This window comes from Astyanax mexicanus, chromosome 7 (assembly GCF_023375975.1).
Source record: "Astyanax mexicanus isolate ESR-SI-001 chromosome 7, AstMex3_surface, whole genome shotgun sequence".
NCBI classification, from domain to species: domain Eukaryota; kingdom Metazoa; phylum Chordata; class Actinopteri; order Characiformes; family Acestrorhamphidae; genus Astyanax; species Astyanax mexicanus.
The window spans coordinates 12,268,031-12,286,270 of record NC_064414.1 but is presented as its reverse complement, the minus strand read 5'-3'; the positions used below and the strand labels follow the sequence as shown (position 1 = coordinate 12,286,270).

Genomic DNA, 18,240 nt, shown 5'->3' with positions numbered 1-18,240 from the left:
ACTGGGAAAACATGGCCAGGGATGACATATTGAAAGGAAGGAAATATTAATATCTGGAAAACTTTTGTTGGAAATACTGTGTTGTATTTTGTTTGAAAACACTGAAGTTGGTATCAAGATAATATTTTATAGCACGCGCTATAACATGCTTGGGTGCTTCCTCACTCTTCATTCACACTCTCCTGCTTTTTCCTTTCTCCGTCTCTGTGTTTGTGTGTTATTCTCAAGGGCAGCTTCCAGACAGTCTCACCCCAACCACAGCATGCCGATTTTAGACTCGACTGGTTGTAGGTGGAAATGGAGCAGTCTGGCTGTGTGTGCTAACAACGTCTTCACACTATTTGCTCAACCATCCATTTCTAGCTCAAACCATAAGTAAACAAGAGTCCAGACAGTTGTGTTTTAAATATGCTAAGTAACCATCACATCAGCCACCCGAAGAGTTGAGGTATTTGAGTAAATTAGCCCAAATGAGAATAATGTTGTGCAGAGGCGATTCTAAGATCAGAGTTTTAAAAGTGCTCTCAATAAACCTTGCTGACACACATAAAGACAGCACTAGTCTAGCACACTTATATAATATTAATACACAGACCGACCAACAGCACATCAGCTAGACTCTCTCACTCTAGTTTAAAAACTGAACAGTGGCTGCAGTCTGCAACATTAACTTAAAAAGCATCAGACAACTGTATAAAGAGTGCTGTTTATATGTAAATGTGTGCATGCACGTTCAGCACACTGCAGAGTGGCAAGAAAGTGGATAGGAACATTTGCATGGTGAGGAGAGACCTGAAAAAATATTTAGCAATAAAACATTGTTTAGTTTATCAGAGAAAAACTTCCTTTTAAAAAACAACAAAAACATTTGTTTCTGCTTTTACTTTTAAGGGAGCTGGGACTCATTTTAGGGCTGCTTGAGCACTTAAAAGGGCCCAGTTTCACCCATGTTGCTGTGCATCTACAACACATTTTGAAATAACCATTCAAAAAACATTTGCAGTTTGTTTTATAAAAGCCTGAAAAGCTGGTTTCTTTATAATGCCTCATTACGCAACTAACATAAAGACAGAGTTGGATCATTGTTGTAAAATGAAAGGACACATTTTTTTTGTTCAGGTCCACTTGAGAAGACAGACGCTTCCTTCATCCGTGCAGAACAAAAAAACATGCAGAGATCTGTCAGAATGAAAGGCAAAGAAAGAGCAGATTTTGTGCTGTCATAGAGATGTGCCATTGCTATGCTTTCTAAGTGGTGATACTTCATTTGGCCCTCCAGGGCCTTTGGCCTTCACTGAGTATTTCACTGCCCCCCAGCTCTCCTGCTGGGACTGAGGCTGTTTGCAGTTAAGAGCTGTTTACACAAGTGCACATTTGTCTGGATGGGCAAAAAAACAAACTAGTATCTCTAAAGAACCCATTTTGTGCCTGATTAAATATGTAGCTTGCAATTTGTCCAAAGCACTATTTAAAGTTTGTTGTAAGCCCGTTTAACAAAAATAAGCTGTAGGCATCATGTGAATTGAAATATTTAGTTATAAATGAAGTTTTAGAGACTGTTATAGGCAAGGAAATATCTCTGGAGAGGAAGTTTCTGTCTGTTTTAGCTCAGTTTTACACAAACATACTGCTCATAAATGCTAGTTTGGCATTCCATATAGCCAGCCAATGGGTCAATTTTCAGCTTTAATGCTGACTACTTTTAAGACTTACTTAAGTTTAAGTGTTCATTTACAACAGACTACTGCATGCATAGGCCAACCCTGCACTCTGCACTGGCAGGAGACAAGTCCCTTATGTCCTACCAAGTTTGTATGTTGTCAGTGTGCTTGTGGCTGCTTGCGCTGTTGCGCTGTTTATCTGTGTGGCTGGTTAGCATGGACACTAATGCATAAAACAGCCTATTGGGCCATCTGCTACTCTCTCTCTCTCTCTCTCTCTCTCTCTCTCTCTTTGCCTCTCTCACTCACACACACTTCCCGCATGCACACATACACAGCTGATGGTATGTTTCTTCTTTCCAAGGTGGAATATGGAGTTACAAAACCATTTACGTTCTCCATTAAACCTCTATAAAAATAATGATTACGATTGTAAGGATGATTAATCACAAAATTGCAATAGTAGTGATTAATACAAAACATTTTTAAAGTGACTGACACAGCTAATGGCAATATAATTTAGTTTTGCCCCTCTAATGCTGATTCATTTATTTACATTTAAATATCCATTATTAAAAGCTTATGAAGATCTAATAGGCCACATGGTTTACACTGTTTGTTTTTGGTTGTTTCAAGTAAATAAATGCCTATATACAGCTCCACCTCAGTTTCTGAATCTGCTGCTCTAATTTGCTGTTTATAAGTATACTGATTGAGTAAAATTAACATTGTTGTTTTATTCTATAAACTACGGAAAACATTTTGCCCAAATTAAAATATATAAAATATATTCATTTAGACTATTTATGTGCAGAAAATTAGAAATGGCTGAAATAACAAAAAAGATGCAGAGCTTTCAGACCGCAAATAATGCAAAGAAAACAAGATCATAGTTTTTATGCATGTTGGCAAGTTCTCCTTCACCAGTCTTACACACTGCTTTTAAATAACTTTATACCACTCCTAGTGCAAAAATTCAAGCAGTTCAGCTTGGTTTGGTGGCTTGAGACCATCCATCTTGCTCTGGATTATAGTCAATTTGGTAAAAACCAAAGAAACTCGTCATTTTTAAGTGGTCTCTTATTTACTGGTAGTGGCAATGGTAATAGTTAGCAGCAGTGGCAGTAGTAATATCAGTAGTAGTAACAGTAGTGGCCGCAGTAGTAGTGGCAGCAGTAGTAGTGGCAGCAGTATTGGCAGTGGGCACGCTGCGCTGCCTCCCTCCTCCTCCTCTTCATCGCGCTTTGTGGTGCACATGGTCTCTCGCGCGCTTTAGTCAGTGTGCCTGTGAGCCCTGAACACAGAGCTGAGCGGCTCCGCACAGATAAACTCTGAGAGGTAGGTCTTTCTCTCATTTTACTGCGGAATTATCTCTTCCTCTAAAGGGGTCTGACCTTCTTCACGGGTTTATGAGCTCCGTACGGGTCTGTGTACTCTGTGTACACCGGGTTGAGCGTGAGCTGGTAGAGCTCACACACACTCCAGCGTGTTTACTATGGTGGAGAGGCTGGAGGGAGTTTCGTGTTTTGGTAGTTCATCTTGTTCAGTACTACTTTGGCTGGCGGCAGTAAAAGTGTGTGTGTGTGTGTGTGAGAGAGAGAGAGAGAGAGAGAGAGAGAGAGAGAGAGCAAGAGCGCGCGCGCCATCACTTTATTTCACTCACACTACATTGTCTTACACGGGTCCAGTGAGATAAACTATTAAACCTGAAACAAGAACACTTATTTTTGTCAGAGAAATGCAGCGTTTACACTCACTATAATTTAACTAGTTAACTAGGTTAGGTGAGCTAGGTAGTGAAATAGTGTGCTCCTGTAGTGTTTGAGGAAAGTGTTACTCCACATGTTGTAGCTACAGCCTCGTGTGTAAATATTGGTTAAATTGTTTAGCATGTAAAAAGGTTGATAATTAATGATACACGTGAATTATACAAGGCGTAAAAATGTATTTAGTCATCGTTAAGTGTGGTTGGTAATCTTAGCCAGTTGGATAGCCTAGGTTATCTATCTAACGCTAGCTGGTTATCTAGTTATCTTTAGGCTGTTTCTCGTCATCTTTCTTCCATCCTGTAGCCGGAAACCTTTGGTAGCAGAATCGTTCTGTGATTAAAGCGATCTCAGCTCGTCATGCTGACTCTGGTGACTCGCTATTTGTAACTTCTTTCACATGAAGTACATTAAGAAAGCCCTCTTTGTCTCAGCAGTCAGCCGCAGAACCGCATGGCATGTGTCCACACGCGGTAACCTATCCACGTGCTCTCAGTTGTGGCGGGCGATATGGCCCTAAAATATTATCATGATATCCCATGATATTTTTTCGACAGCGATATGACAAAACCGTACATTTTTAAAAATGAATTTCAACTATACACTTACTGCAGTCAAATCTAAATAATTTCAGAAGATTTTCATACATTCTGTAGCAACAAAATATATATAAACACTTGTCTATTTCCTAAACAAAAATCTACCACAACATTAAAATGCAGCATATGACGTGCATGCATATAAACCACAAACAAACAATTAAAAGTAAATACAATATATAATAATAAATAATAAAAACAAATACAAAACAGACTGTAATAGCTTTCAAGAATATCATAATATGGAGTGTTTATTTTTTTTATTGTGTTTGGCAATATTATTGCAATATGATATGGCATACCACTAGTTCTCGGTGTCTGTATAATGCTGAGAATATGTGTGCTTAAAGTAAAATGTCTCAACATTTATGTGTAATTTAAATCTGCCAGATGTACACAACTCTAGGTAAACATTGGTAAAGAGTGATTTGTGGAGACATTTATTTGCCCTTGTGGGTATTCTCAATAGTAATTAGTGGTGATGGGGGACCAGTGGTGTACATACAATAGTATTTGAATCTAATGTAGTCATTTTATTGCAAAACTGGGCATGTATGTGTGTTTATATTAGGGCTGTTTGAAAAATAATCTTGTTATTCTTCAAAAATATGAGCAATTGTGTATATATATATATATATATATATATATATATATATATATATATATATATATATATGCTGTATAGATTTTATTTTGGCTGATATTAAGCAGCCCCTTAAACCGTACATGCTGCTTTCATGTTAAACATGGTACAAACATGTACTCCTAGTATTTCAATGTATGAAAATCGCTCAAACAAAAGTACCTAGACACAGGCAAAGAATATAATATTCAAAAGTAGAAAGTGAGAATAGGAATATGATTAGGAATTTAAAATATATATATAAAAAAAATCTTAAAAGAACAAAGTAAAACATTGTGATTATATAGAATATACTGAAGCAGTCTGACTGTTTTATATGACTCAAAGTGCCAATCAGAAAAAATAAAAAAGGCAAAATGTGGTTGTGGATTGAATGTAGTGTGTTCAATACCTTTATAAGGTACATTTACTACATTATATAGCAATTACCACCAAACATCCTTGAGTTCTTGAAAAGTGCTATATAAGTATTGTTTTATGTAAGTATTATTGATATTTTTATTATTTAATTTTTAATTATTATTTTCTGAGCATGTCATGGAATTTCCAGTACTAACGCATATATGTTCTATACAAACCTTAAGTCAATTATGTCATTCCAAAGGACTCTTGCTGTTGCATGATGTGGTCACCCAACTGCAGAATCAAAATAAATACACTAGTGAGTTTTGGGAACATTGGGAAAACCTGTTGGGCTTCTCTAGCCTGAATTTAAGATGATATACCATTGGGCATGAAGGCATACAGGTTCTGTATGGCATTTTGTGGCACATGTACTCACAGATATTACGGCTGGGCTTTTAGCAGAATCACTGTACTCACCACAAGGCCTTCATTACTACAATTTGACCATTGACCGCCCCCAAACAGAGGACTATAGAATAGACAGAATATATGTCCAGTCTGTAGCAGTCCAGGTGCCTTGTTCACGACACCACTGACAATGGATGCCAAGATGGCTGACTAATGGACAACTTAGATAGCAGGCACTTTGTTAAAATCAGCTATACAGTTATATGAGCATACTCATTTTTTTGAGTTTTTGTTTAATGACCTGTGATAAAGCCTTTAATAACAATAAACTTATTTAGTTTAGTATACATTTCCATACCCTTGCGCAGTAATAGAGGGAGTGCCCCCTGTGACGCATGACATAACTGGACACTGCCACCTGCAGCAATCTGGGTTTCTTTATTGCTTTTGTAAATGAGTGTTTACTACGGGATTGTAAACTAATAACCAATCCTGATCCTGTGGATTAGACAGGGACATTATTATCCAAAATAACTGATAATTACTACACATTGTATTCTTCCATTTTTTATTTTACACAAGTTATTTGTTATTCTGTGTAATGTATTCCATAATATATATGTAGAATTTATTGTAAATACTCTTGTTTACCTGCTTCATTATTGATTTCAGTAGTGATGGAACGTTGTTATTGACTTAATGTCAGACTGCTGCTTAATTGCAATGGGGAAATGTGTATTGACTAGGGTTGCAGCGGTAACCGGTTTCACGGTATACCGTGGTATTAAAATGCACGGTTATCATACCGTGTGTGTTTGCTTATTACCGGTAAAACGCAAGCCAGCGGTGAAACTCACCCGCGCATGCGCAACTCTGCTCCGCTTCAGCTACTCAGCACACAGCGGTGAGAACGGCAGAAAGTGCTAGACTAGAGCTTCATTAACAATTATTATTGTTAATGAAAACGAACCAAATAACGAAAACTGAAAGTGAAACTAAACTACTTTATTTATTAGCGCTGTTTTCACTCCCGCAGTTCTACAGCGGGAGGTGTTGTGCTGATTCTGTCCGCGAAGCGGGAGTCGGATTGAGCAGGGAGTCGGATTCGGCACAACAGCGGCAGCGCGGCAGCACCTCGCGGTCCGCGGTGTTAGTTGTAAGCGCTCACGCTAGCCGCAAAATACGACAGAAAACACTGAGAAACTGCAGAATTATGAATTGGACTAAAATGAGCACGAGGAGATAAAAGAGAACCTTTACCTGTGAGTAGCTCACATCAGAACACGCAAATCTCTCTCTCTCTCTGTGTCTCTCTCTCTCGCACGTGAACTTCTCCGCACTGTGTTTAGCTGTTCTTAAAAATCATTTTAATTAAATAATAGTTCTATGCTTCTATGTTAGTGTTAATTAACATAATTCTGATCATATTTCGCTCATTCAAACAGCCTGAAAACAGACTTGTAATCTTGTAATCAACAAGCTTGTAATCAATGTGGCCGTAAAGTCACAGCTAAAGGAGGAAATACATCAAACCTGTTCTCCCATCTTCGAAAACACCACCCCGCTGTGCAGCGGAAAGTATGTGTTCAGTTTATAATTTTAATCTGAACATAAATAAAAACCTCTTTGTAGTCGTGCACAACCCATGCGGTAAGCGCCCGCAAAAGCGCTGAGTTATCCGAAATTTGGGCACGCAGGTACAGGCGTGAAGTGCGTGCTACGATGGATTCACGTGTCCGTGTAAAGGTCCTGGCCGGACTGGATGTGAAAGACGCCATTCATTTACATGCGTTTATTTTCAAATTCTGACGTGCCTGTTTTTCATATGTTGAAGGTTTTAAGGTATGAAAGCCTTAAAATAGAAATCTCTATTGTGAGGATCATGTCAGAAATAAATCCCCTCTTTCTGCAGTATCTGGTTATATACCAACTTTTTTATATATATACACTCTTAATGCCCTTAAGAGTAGTGGAAAAACATGGTTTCCTTCACCTGATGGTGTAGTTTCTGCAATAAATAGTTAATTGAACATAAAACCTTTGTTGTAATTTCTTTAAGGGTCAGTTTAATAATATATGTAACAAACTGTGATACCGTGATAACCGTGATACCGCGGTATTTTCCGAGACGGTTATCATACCGTGAAAATCTCATACCGTTGCAACCCTAGTATTGACTGACCTGTACTTTTGTCTGGCTGTAGTATCAATGCTTGGACACACTGACCTTACTTTGCTTCACTACTCTCTTGTTAGTTTTCACTAGTACACACAATGCTTAACAGTCACTTATTGCCAGCCTTTACATAGATAAAAATACTTTTTTAGGAATGTTTGCAGCCAAGTGGGTCACTGTAAATGTGAGGTGAGGTTGTGTAGATGAGTTTCACGTGAGCATCATGTGAATCTTGGCATCAATGCCATGACTATGTGCATTTCCTAAGCATGTGTATGGCCTCTTCTCCTGTCACATGTTCTTTCTGAGGGGAATGTTTCATTATGTTATTAGGGCTTGGGTGTATCCTTTGCCAAACGTCTGTACTGACCCGGTCAGGACATCGTTTTTTTTAGGGCATTCTGGCCTATAACTAGGATTTAATGTTATATTTTGTTATGTAACATTTTGTGATTCAATTCATCCTTCAGCATGATTGGTTGGTGATATCCATTAATACATTCATGCCACACTGCCCAGGTTTTCTCCTTTCCACAAATTTCTTCCACATTTAATATGCTTTTTCAGGATTTTATTACTGCTTTTACTCTAAAGAAAGGCTATCCAAACTCATCCCACTCCCTCACCCCTTGGGAGAATAAACATATATTTATTGAAACATAGATGCTCTAGACTCCCTAGCTTACTAAAGTTACTGCTTTATTACACCATGTGATGGTACTACTCAAAATAATAGAGTAAACCTGCAGTGAAGAATATTGATTTTCTAATTGTGAAAATGACACCAATAAATCCATAATCCTGGTATTTGCTTAAGAGTATTTGGAGCCGTGAGGTATTGTAGAAGTAACACTGTACTGTGCGATAGGCATTAAAGGAACAATTCAAACTCACAAACTACCAGAAATTAAAGGATTTGCTGCTAACCTCTTGGTTTCAGAAACCAAAGGACACATTTAGATGTCTCTAGATGAGCAGGTGGTTTTAATGTTATGGCTTATTAACATTAAACAACTTATTTAAAATGGCCCTAGCTAAAAAACGCAAAAGAAATACTATGTTTTCTATAGAATTGCCAAAACAGTGTTACAGCTGCTTTAGTATTTCCATGTGCCATTCTAGCATATACGGTATATTGCACATGTTCGGAGGTGTTCTCTTTATTTTTATTTTGTTATTTAAAAGTGTGATTTTGCTGGTCCACATGCTGACCAGTTTCATACTGTGCAGTGGGTTTTTACAGATATGTTTACTGGCAAATAGAGCAGATTCATGTCTGTTTCATATCATTTGAAGACTGTGTAAGAAGACCTTGGAGAATTACAGAATGTAGTTCTCGTTGCAGTATGTGTGAAGAACTGTTTAAGCATGTTCTGAAGTGTGTGCTGTTGAAGACGTTGCTGTGGCTCATATTCACTCGGTCAACTCGTATATTATTTCACTGTTTCCATTAATTTGATTTAATGCCAAATAATGAAATAGGGGCAGATTACATCAGTAAATGTGAAGAGGAGGACGTGAGGTTCAGTCCAGACTTTTTTTGCCTCATTCCATTTTGGAAATAATTCCAAAGCTGTAAAAAAAAACCTTAAAATATGTTGAACAGTCTGTTGAATTGCGCCATAAACTTCAGCAAATTTCTTTAGCTAACTTTATAAAGTTTCTTGTTAAATGTCTACAAAATTTACAAATTACAGCATTGCACATTTGTATTTTTCTCATATTGATGTGTCCCACCAAGAACCTGAGTCAGCTGTGCAGTGGCATATAGCTATTTTGAGTAAAACTTACACATTTCCCATTTGCTACCGGCAACATCCGTTTGCATATTTGGTGTGTTCTCCCACCGCTCAGTCACCATCAGCGTGTAATCACTCACTCCCAGGCTGCATTCTGTTAGGATTTATATATGTATTGTATATAATGATTAACTACCAGGCCTCAGTTCTATAGGTTATAAGAGCAAGTTACCATGTTTTCTGTGCTGAGTATGATTTATGTGATGGCTGGGTCCAGCTACTCACTCTTGCATTACCACAAGTTTAAATGGTTGGCGTTTAGGCAGATATGTAATGGCTATAAATGAAGGGATGAATGAATAAAGTTTCATTTAAAGATTCCCAGTTATTAACTTAAATTAATACAAAAAATATGTTGATTGGCCAACTGGATTTGAATTTGATTAATTCTAAACATTTCATTGACACAACTTTGACAACACTGAAGTGAGCCATATGTTCCTAAAATAATATCACAATATTTCATGGTATTTTCACAATAACGATACTCTTGGCGATATGGTAAACATTAAATTAGAAAATTTATTTCAAGAATACTGCAACTTTAAAAATACATTTTATTATTTCATATGATTTGATCTGTCACACCCCTAACTGAGATATTAATTTTATCAGATTTGTAACAGAAGTCAATGATCCACAATGTCATGATACTAATAATGCACTCCAAATATCTCCATATATCCAGGATTAAAGTAAAATGAATGAAACTGGACAGATATAATCTGTCTGTAGTAGATATATAATGGGAAATGAAAACAGTATGAATTTTCCTTTTTTTAAAAAACAGCAAAAAAGTAGTACCCTGATGTGATAATTAGGGTTGGGTGATATGCCACGATATTTCAGGGTATAATATAATTTACGATATTCAAACTTGTAGGCGATATTATTGTGTACAATATGATATGGCACATCCCTACATACAATATGCATTTAAAAAAACGTAGGCCAACAAAAAATCTTGGAAAACGTAATATTCTTTTTATACAGTGTTAATTTTTAAAAAGTAAATTTTAGATTTTCTAGCCTCAAAACTCAAATATCTAGTGCACATGTGTCAAACACAAGGCCCGCGGGCCAAATGTGGCCCGCCACGTCTTTTTATGTGGCCCGCGAGAGCTTGTAAGATCTTAGTGTCTATAATAAATAAGTCAGAAGCGTTCTTTGACCAAAAAATACATTTCCCACAATGCTTGTCGATTGTATTACCCGCAAAGTTACGGCTTACTGCCACTACACGGCAGTGTAGTCATTAATGTGGAAACCCTGCCGGAGGGAAGGTGTAACTTCGCGGGGGGAATTGAGACATATAAATGTTTATCCCATAATGTCCAGAAAAAGAGAAGTTGATGCAGACGGACGGCTGTGCTTCAAGGCGAAAGACCGGTATGCCTTTTGTGTTACGAAGAGTGTTACTGACCAAAATAAACGCTTTTTAGGAGAGATATAAGTTCTGTGTAAATATTTATAAGACAATAGCTGACAAAATCTGTTTTAATGACGTTAATAAACATCACTGGGACAGCGCTAGTCGCAGTTTCACCACAGCAAAGGACGAGGACGTGAATCACTTATCTAACCAGCCTTTACTGATTTCTGCCCTCAATAACCCTTTCAATAACCTCCAATAGCCTTTAATAGTCTTCAGTAGCCTTCAACAGTCTAACCTTGCAGCCGTGGTGTGTCCACTAAACTCCGTAGTTATAAACATCCTGAGGTTAGCAGCGCGCTAACTGACCTGTTTATAATGTAATCCCAGCAGTGACTCATGCTCTAAACGGCTGCTGTTAGCTGATTGGGCTGAAAGATGAACTGTAGAGAGCTGTATTATTCGGTTACAAAAATCTTTATTTCATACACAGAAGAACTTAAAAATTTTAAAAACGCTCCAGACTGGCTGAGCTGAGCCCTGTAGCCCATGGCTGGGCTGTAGCTCTGACTCAGTAAAGACTGCGGACTTGTGGTACTGCTGCTGCAGCTCCCACTAGTGGTTGGATGAGGAACTGCTAAATCTGAGGAAATGCTATGTTCTTAACAGCTCACAATTTTTGATTTTATATGTATTAAGCCTTATTTCAGTTAATAATTTCAAAGTTAATATAACTTGATGTCATTTCTATTCACTTGAATAGTTTGGTTCTTGATTGATGGAGTTTTTGGATTTCATGACATGACAAATTAAAAGGATTTATGTTAATAGAGCAACAAGCAAACATTTTTTCCATGCAACTGTAATATTTGATTGAATAAATAATATATTGAGAGTTATTTAACATTAAGGAGTAATTACATTCATTTACATATATTACATTTGGTTACATTTTATTACATTTATAAGTTACATCTGGCCCTCGGAGGACAGCCAATATGCCAATGTGGCCCTCGGCCAAAATGAGTTTGACACCCCTGATCTAGTGCATTTCAAGTTGCATTAAAATGTTGAGTTTTCTTAGCTTTTAATATTAAAAGTAAATGAGTTTAATTGTAACCATGCCCAATGTTCTGTGTTTACCAAACTATAGTGGGTTTTACCTCCTGAAGAGATGGTCATCAAAATATTCTGATAGGCTTTTAATACCCTGAATAGCACGTGGGGTGGCACCTCTGGGGAGAAGAGGTTTGAGCCCTCTTTTGAGGATTTAAAGCTTTGCATATTAATAGTGTTCCTAGCAACCCTCATGTTCTTCAGCCCTGTAGAATGAGTTGAAGCGAAGCTGTTTCCAGGTTCCACGCTGCTTTAGGACTTGGATGATCTTCACTGGATGATCTAAATTGTGGAGAACGCTGCTAGTTTGATCCCGCTGTGTTCCGGGACACTGAATCACTCAGGATTTCTCTGCCATCTTTCAGGGACCTCCTCAGATTACATGGTCCACCTTGGGCTCAGCACCCCAGCAGGCAGGCTATTCCTGGAGCCCGTGGCACTGTTTTTAAATGCAATGCTGTTGCAAGAGAATCTGGGAGGCTGGCCAGGATGATTTTTGACAGGCTGTTTTGCAGAGGTGACCGTTGTGTTTACGAACATCGTGTTCTGATGACTGGTAATGGACAGTTTTGTGTTTATTTGTGTAGTGTTACGTTGAGCACCAGGGGTGGGATAAATTATCAAAATCTTGATATTCATTTGCAACACATTGGTATTTTCTCTTGGCGTTTTAATTTCAGTGTTTTCATAAGAGAGCCTGGAATTGGGGCCTGGAATAGTTTTCTCAGTGTCTTGAAGGACACTTCAAGACACTGATCAGGTTTAGATCAGGGGATTGTGGAGGATAAATGCTTTTTTGTTTATTATGTAATTCCATGTTTGTCTCTTAATTGTTTTTATGTCTTTAATATTAATCTACAATTTAGAAAATGATTTAAATAAAGTAAAACTTTGTATGAGAAGAGGTGTGCGTTGGTGTGTTTTGACTTGTACTGTTTGTTCCATTTATCCTCTTCCTTCCCAGGAAGGTGTGACCATGTTAGTCTGAAACCCTGACCAAAGTTACTGCTTCATTACTCCACATGGTGGCGCTAATCAAATGAATAGGGTAAACCTGCGGGGAAGAATATTGGTTGTGAAAATCTGTGAAACTGACACCAATAAATCCATAATTCCTGGTATTTTATTCTTTTCAGTAACACAGATGCTGTGAAGTATCGTAGAGAATTGTCTTGCCAGTATAGCAGAATCACAATATTGGGATATCATTATCATGGTCAGTGTATCATGATGTGATATATCGTGATATGCTCTCTGATTCCAAGCCCTACTGTGCACTCTGGCCCATGTATAGAGGAGTTTCTTGGTTGGATCAGAACCAATATAGAGTGATTGCTTCTCTGGGTTTGGCAAGCAGGTGGATCAGGGAGTGAGTTATACACTGTAAATGATTGACATTGGCCTGGAAAGCATCTATGCTTATAATGAATGATGACAAGACAACAGCGAATGTTTATACTTAAATGAAGTTTGCTCCCACCCACTTCAGCAGCAAGCAGATGCATTTTTTTCCAGCATTTTAGACGCATAAATGTAATAAAACATTCCTATCTAGAAATATTTTATCAGTAGTTGGGTGTGTTGGGAAGGGGAGCACATTGCCTTGTTTGCCCTTGAAATTCCTGTAGCTAAAATTCTTGTCTACTGTGTTAAAGTGATAGTACCTTTTCTTTGAAGGATAATAATTTTAGCAAGTTGTAAAATAAGTGTCTGTAATGAAACTTTAAAAAGGACCGTCTCTTTTGTGTGCTTTTATAAATTCCTGAAAGTTCCATAGCATGAAAAATTAAATATTTGTTCTTAGTCCAATTTTCAGTGAACCAATGTGCAGTGGTTCTGTTTTTGCTTATCCAGTGAGTTGAATAGATAGTTTTGGTTAACGAAAACCACAAAATTTGATTACATGTTCATGTGGTTACTATTGCTCTAAAAGAAATAAGATTCTGTTTGTGGGGAGCTGTGTATTTTCCTTCAAGTCTGTCAAATTATTTTTGAACTGCACTTCTTTATGGATAGAATAGTTTGGAGCCCAGCCTCTAATGCTCTGGGGAGCAATGCTATAGCTGCTGCTGATCGACGTGCCCTGCTTCTTGCCAACTGTATAGGAAAGAACAGATGGCCAGGGAACCAACTAGACAGGACAGTGTCTTGGTTCTGGATCTGTCAGATACTCCAGTAACCACAAAGTCTCTGGCAACACACGAGCACTTCAGAATAGAGTTATTTCGTTTTAGCATCGTCTTTGCAATGTGGACATGTACATTAGTCCCATCACAATAATATGCAATTAGATAAATTAAATCATACACAAATACTGCTGGGCAGTATCACCAAAAATGTATATTGCAGTATTTTTCAAGATTCTGACACGGTTTCAAGATTCTGACACAGTTGTTTCAAGGTATATCATGGTATTCTTAATATTTACTTATTTATTTTTATTTATTTATTTATTTTATTTATTTAATTTTTGCATGACTGGCCTTTTATATAGATTTGTGACTTACTCTACTATTAGGAGTGAATATAATATAAAACACTAAGGCTGTGGATTGATTGCACAATTCCTTTCATGTTTTTCTGAATGAATAATTGTTGTTTGCTGCTGTTTTTCTTTTACTCCTATTGCTCATATAAAACAATCATTGCAGGGAACAGCAACAGGAGCTGTTCTCATTTCTCTCCAGGCGGGACAGAGCAAGACGATCACTTGACTCCACAGAGCCTAGCTACTGTTACTCCAGTATGTTAGCTTGTTATGCTAACTGGCTAGCGTTAGCGAGCTGTACGAGTATGCTCCTTTGGCAGTGCTGTTCTACACAGCACTCCACAGTTCCAGTGGTATGGCGGTATGTGAAAAATGCATACCGGTTTTAATTTCCCCTCCGGTATAACAGTTAATCCCTGCCCGGCACTAATACACTATATGATAAACATATCACAATATATTAATATGTCACTACGTTGCAGAACTCAACTCCAGATCAACACCTGCTGCTACAACTGTCAAGCTGACCTGAAAGCACTGCTACATTTAGCTTATGTTCCAGGTCGAACCACAAGGAGGTTATCACCAAGCCATGCCTTTTCACTCCCTTTAGTCAACACAACATGCCTTAACAGGAGCTTTCTCCACTCTGTTGGAAAAACATCGAACAGCCTCCCATCTGCTGTCGTCCAATACATCAGATCAAGTAGTGTTTATTTTAGGGCTTTAAAATAAAACACATATTCATTGTTATCTTGAGGAATTTACATGATTACCGCATCAAAAGGGTTGCTTATTTTAAGTAATTGCTTACCAGTTACTAATACTAACTAGTTTTGAGTAGTATACTCAAATATCCACAAAATTCATACTTAGAACCAGTCAGTTTTAGAGTTTGGTAATGATGGACAGTATTATCTCACAATTAAAAGCAAAACAGATTGGGAGGAGCTACTCACGTCTGGAACAATATTAGAAAAGAGATTGTGGAGAACGATGCAGTAGTTGAATGCAATTAAGTGCAGCAGGCAGCTGGAGAACCAAATAAACATGCAAATGTAAAACATTATTCTCATTATACAGAAAAAAAACGGGAGGAAAAGAAATAAATAAATATGTCATAACTATGTTAATATTTTGTATACTAACCTGACAGTCCTACACTATTAAGATTAGTATATAGTATATAATTGGGCCATTGTGAATTACAGCCAACAAAACTCATTACCTGCGGGCAGCAACAGAGGGAGCTCTTCATACAGTAGATCACATGACATGACATAATGAGAGAGAGGTCCACAGTGAATCCACACACACACCAGACTACTACTTAACCTGGGAACAATTTGTGTAACCAAGCTGCTGGAAAAAAACTCTGAGGAGCTTAAAATGAACTAGAATCTTAATTTATATTGGTAGCAAAATGTCTAAAGATATCCAACAGTGTTATTGCAGGGGGCGGAGAAAATGTTGATACATTATCGATATGTGGTGTCAAATGCCGTTATTTTTATTGAAACATATGTGCTCTAAACCCCCCACCCCCCTCCGATTAGACTTACTACAGTTACTGCATTATTAGTCAAGGCAAGAGGCTTTTATTGTAATTACATCCGAGTACAAGTACACAGTGTACAAAAATTATGTTCCCCCGGAAACATGGTACAACATTGGTTAACTATACAATAGGCAAACGTAAAGGGCAAAAATGCAATAAATGTTCAACAAAGAACTATAACACTACAATAAATACAACAGACAGGAAGTGTTTAGTTCCGTCTGTGTTTGTTGAGAAGTCTGACTGCCTGGTGGATGAAGCTGTTGCAGAGTCTGGTAGTAAAGGCTTGGATGCTCCTGTATCTTCTGCCAGACGGCATTAGAGTGAAGAGCCTGTGTGAGGGATGGGTGAAGTCATCCACAATGCTGGTGGCTTTGCAGATGCAGCGTGTGGGATAGATATCAGTAATAGAGGCGAGAGATCTTCTCAGCTGTCCACACTATCCGCTGTAGGGTCTTGCGGTCTGAGGTGTTGCAGTTTCCAAACCAAACGTGATGCAGGTGCTCAGGATGCTTTCTACAGTCCCTTTTGTAGAACATGGTGAGGATGGGAGGTGGGAGATGTGCTTTTCTCAGTCTCCGCAGGAAGTAGAGGCGCTACTGGGCTTTCTTGGTTACGGTGCTGGTGTTGAGGGCCAGGTGAGGTTCTCTGCAATGTGAACACTGAGGAACTTGTTTTTCTTTACAATTTCCACAGCAGAGCCGTTGATGTTCAGCATGTGCTGGACACCTGGAGCTCTCCTGAAGTCGACAACCATCTCTTTGGTTTTATCCACATTTAGAGATAGGTTGTTGCTTCTGCACCAGTCTGTCAGCCACTGCACCTCTTCAACGTTCTTGCTGATGAGGCCAACTGCAGTTGTGTCATCAGCAAACTTGATGTGATTTGAGTTGTACTTTGCTGTACAATCATGAGTCAGCAGAGTGAACAGCATTTTCATAACTACCTAAAACACAAACATATACAGTAAGAGTGGGACAATATATGGATATTGTCAATATATTGTATCGATTCAAGTGTATCGTGACATCAAATATCAATATTTTTATTGAAACACACTAATAAATAATTCATTCCTGGTATTTGTTTATTTAGGTGTATTTTATCCTCTTCAGTAACACTGGAAACATGACATGAAGTATCGTAAAGAATTGTTTTGCGATATATCAAACGTATCAGAGTACTGTAATTATCTTCGTTATTGTGGGAAACATACGTATTGTGAGATTCCCTGTGATTTTTGGAAATGCTTCTTTGAAACAGGAATGACAACATTTCCCATGTTCTGGTCTATTTGGGTTTGGTTTTAAGATTAGGACAACATTCCCACAACAAGCAGCTTCAAGGCATGCCAGTGCAGCACCTGATTCCACCATCTGGTCTACATGTTCCACCATTAATACAGTTCCACTATGGGTTTCCTGGATGCTGTGAGTGTTGTAGTTCAGTCGGTATTGATTTAAAATGTGATTTGATGCTAATGTAATTTTTGATTCTCCTAAAACGTGATTGGTTGGGGTACTGTAGAGCAAGGAACTAACTGTAGGTTAGGTGTTGTGGTTGGGAAATAGTGTGTTGATGAATATGCTGAACTTGATATGTTGATGCTTTATGACCACAACATGCAATATCTGCTCCAAAAGTGCGAGAAGTGCAGTGTGTGGTTAGGCTAGCATACACTAGCTTGCAAAAATATTCATAGATGTAATCGACCCACACAAAGTAACATAATTGTAAAGTGGATAAATAAATGCTTAGTAATTCGGTTATATCTTTACCAGCTTTGTACATCTAGAGACTGAGATTTTTGCCCATTATTCTTTACAAAACAGCTTAAACTCAGCCAGGCTGGATGGAGAGTGTCTGTGAACATCAAATTTCATGTTTTGCTACAGATGAAGCTCAGTGGTATTTAGGTCAGGACTTTGACTGGGCCTTTCTAACACATGAATATTCTTTGATCTAAAATATTCCACTGTAGCTCTGGATGTATGGAAGGTGAATCTCCTTCCTAGTATCATGTGTTTTGCAGCCTTCAAAAGATTTTTTTCAAGAATTGCGCTGTATATAGAATAGCTCCATCAATCTTTTCGTCAACTCTGAATATCTTCCCTGTCTCTGCTGAAGAAAAGCATCTCAGAATGATGCTGCCACCACCACCTTAATGCTTTACAGTGTATTTTGGTTTGTTTAACACTTTAAAGTTAACTTGTGTAATAATAATTTGTGTAATGTAGGGAAAAATTAACATTAAATGAGATGGTGTATTTAAACTTCTGACAGGTACTGTATATGTAGATGCACATATT

At 37.9% G+C, this 18,240-nt stretch overlaps 1 protein-coding gene across 2 annotated transcripts in view; it reads left to right on the top strand.

Moving 5' to 3' along the window:
• Positions 1-18,240, top strand: part of slc29a1a (solute carrier family 29 member 1a) — a 65,651-nt gene that overhangs the window by 24,762 nt on the left and 22,649 nt on the right. Inside the window, exon 1 of one of the 2 annotated variants that reach the window (XM_007228752.4) lies at positions 2,859-2,999. The exons of the other annotated variant lie outside the window; for it this stretch is intronic. The gene's annotated coding sequence lies outside the window, so the exon portion shown is untranslated. Of the gene's footprint in view, positions 1-2,858; positions 3,000-18,240 lie in introns of those variants that run through there. 2 annotated transcript variants of the gene reach the window in all.